A 2,848-nucleotide genomic window follows, 5' to 3' on the forward strand; every position below is an offset into this window, starting at 1 on the left:
GCACCAATGGGTTAAATTCAAAAGGCTAATACTTAAGTCAGGGTCTGAAAGGTAAATCCCTAGGTTTTATAAAGCAACAATCTAATGGTGTTACTTTGTTTATCTTGCCATTACTGTAACTGCATAAATTTGTCAGATAAGGAAATAGTTTCAGATCAATTTTGTAAATATTAGTAAAATGTAAAATAAGTACAATGAAATAATTTTTAGTCTAATATTTCTCACTCAGTACAGCAAACTGCAGGACAAAATAAAATGAAAACTACCATTCACACATTTTAAAAGCTAACATTATCATTTTATTTAATGGAATATGTTTCTGTTTTTTAAAGCTTAATATCATAAAATATGATAAAGGATGGATTAACTTTCCATTACCTTTCAAATTTTAATAGCATGCTAACAATCTTAATAAAAGTTAACAAGAAATACACATTACCATGCTATTACTAGGACAATTAATGTTACATTTTAATCATTACCAACAAAGCCTTCATACTCTCTCAAAACTGAACTTATCTTAATACCCTTGATGAATTTTTTTCTTCAGTAAACTGGCACTTGTTAAAACTATAAATATTTCATATTGCTAAACATGTTTCTTCATCAGTCAGTTTAGAATCAATAAAAAATATGAAACTGACTGAGCATTAAGACCTGATTAATGGAAGACTGGTGACGCTCCAGCTTAATGATGAATAAAAAAGGAAACCTACTAGTGTTGTGTTCAGAAAAAATATAATGAAACAGACTATGCTCTTTAGTTAGTAATGATCCTCAAAATATACACAATAATAGTTAAAAACTTTGTGTTCGAGGGCCGAACTTATCACAATTTGTTGAACATTTTAAAAATTTCATGTGGGGAGAGAAATAAAGATCAACACACCCCACATCTTTGGTCAAGCAAACATTCTAGTCCAATACATAAACATTCAAGAAAACAAACCATGGCTTTAACTGTATGCGGTCATCCTGATGTACTAATAATGTGATTTCATGAATATCAAATATATTTCATATTTCCTTACAGAAAAATGTATGCCTCATACTTTTTCACATGTCCATATTGCACATAACTCTAATCTGTAATATTACTTACAGTAAAATAGCATTTGAGTTAACAACTATTCAACTTTATAATCCATAAACTATACTCCTATGTTTGCAATGCCCCCAATTTTTTTTTATTTTACTATCTTATTTTCTATTTTTGGGGGTGAGTGTGGGGAAATTAACACCATTTCAAGAAGTTTTTCTTTGTTCGCCTGTTTATGAACATGGTATTACAATAAAATAGTCAAAAGCTCAACTCTTTTGATCACAGTTCTATCTTCGAAATAATTAAAAGTTACTGGTCTCTTTTTGGACTGGATATATAATTTTTTTTTGCCTGGGAAGATTTATAACCTTCTGCCATTTGATGGAATAAATGCAATTTTTACTTATGTATGTCAAAATATATACATCTCCTATCTCTTTATATTATCCATATTGGCACTTCCATTTAGTACTTGCCAGAAAACATTTCAGCTAGAAATGTTTGGTTTGGACCCCTTTAACTCACACACAACACTACAGTCCTTAACAACATTATGAATTTTCATATGGCTCTGGATTAAGTTGACTTTTGATTTGCATTACCATTTACATATACTTGTATAAGCAAATATCACTCCTGTTTATCCATTCATTCCTGAACATACTTCACAGGTAAATTTCTTGTCCTTTCCTCTAAATTCACTGTCATCAACAGTAAAATACACCATAGTGAATATATTGACAGAAAGGTCTCTATCAGGCTAAAAAATATGGATTTTTCCAAAATATACAAAGCACATTTCTTCGTAACACTCACATTCCATCACAATGCCAACTTGTGTCCTATGGTCATACATTCTCTCTTGAATGTCCACCAGCTTGCAAGTACTTTTACATCATGCTGCAGCAAGACTGAGTGTCTACCCCACCTATGACCTCTGCTGGGTCTCCACAAACTTGCGCGGGTAAGCGACGGGGAGGGAGGTGGCCTGTAGGTTACAGTGTCTACTCTGACAGAGGAGGCTGTGAATTCTGGATTCCTGCCATGTGCCCTGGAATCATACTCTGGTGTGGAGAGTGAATAAGTACTGGAAGCTGGGGCAAGCGTGTACGAATTTTGGGAAGCTCGTGACATGGCCCGCTGCTTCTTCAGGTCTGCTAAAGTGCCAGGAGAAAATGGATTGACAGTAACAGTGACGTGGATGTCTATTTTACTGCCCCCTTCTCATATGAGTGACCATCCCACTCCATTTACATTTCCACTGCTAACAGTCCCAGTTGTAGCTATGATGTCTGGTCTTGAGGTAGAAGAACTCCGTGGTGGTGGAACAGGTGGGGTAGACACCAACTCTTCTATTTTCTCTTTTTTCTTGGCTGTTGGTTTCCCTTCTGTCTCCATCACTGTGGCTCAGTGAGCTGCTGCCCACTACTTTATCTTGTCACTAATTCCTTTTCTTTCTTTACAACCATAGCTGCAATGAAAATAAACATGCATATTCACTTAATGAAATGAGAAATGTTATATCCCATTATTTAGCTTACAAAGGCGATTGACACTTGCTATATCAAAATGAAGTTAAATTGATTCTACCCATCTGAATATTCAAATAAAAATCTATGTTCCCATGATTTATCACAATCAACAGTAAAACCTTTGGCTTTATATCTACATGAATAAGACAATCTCAATAAATAATCATAACAGAAACATCAAATATCTTGTGTACGTGAGTTCTTTATGTATTTAATTTTTCTTCCCACGTCTCCTGGAAAGGGTACTGAAATTAGGATTCACAATCATCAATCC

This window comes from Penaeus monodon, chromosome 23, assembly GCF_015228065.2.
Source record: "Penaeus monodon isolate SGIC_2016 chromosome 23, NSTDA_Pmon_1, whole genome shotgun sequence".
Taxonomy (NCBI): Eukaryota; Metazoa; Arthropoda; class Malacostraca; order Decapoda; family Penaeidae; genus Penaeus; species Penaeus monodon.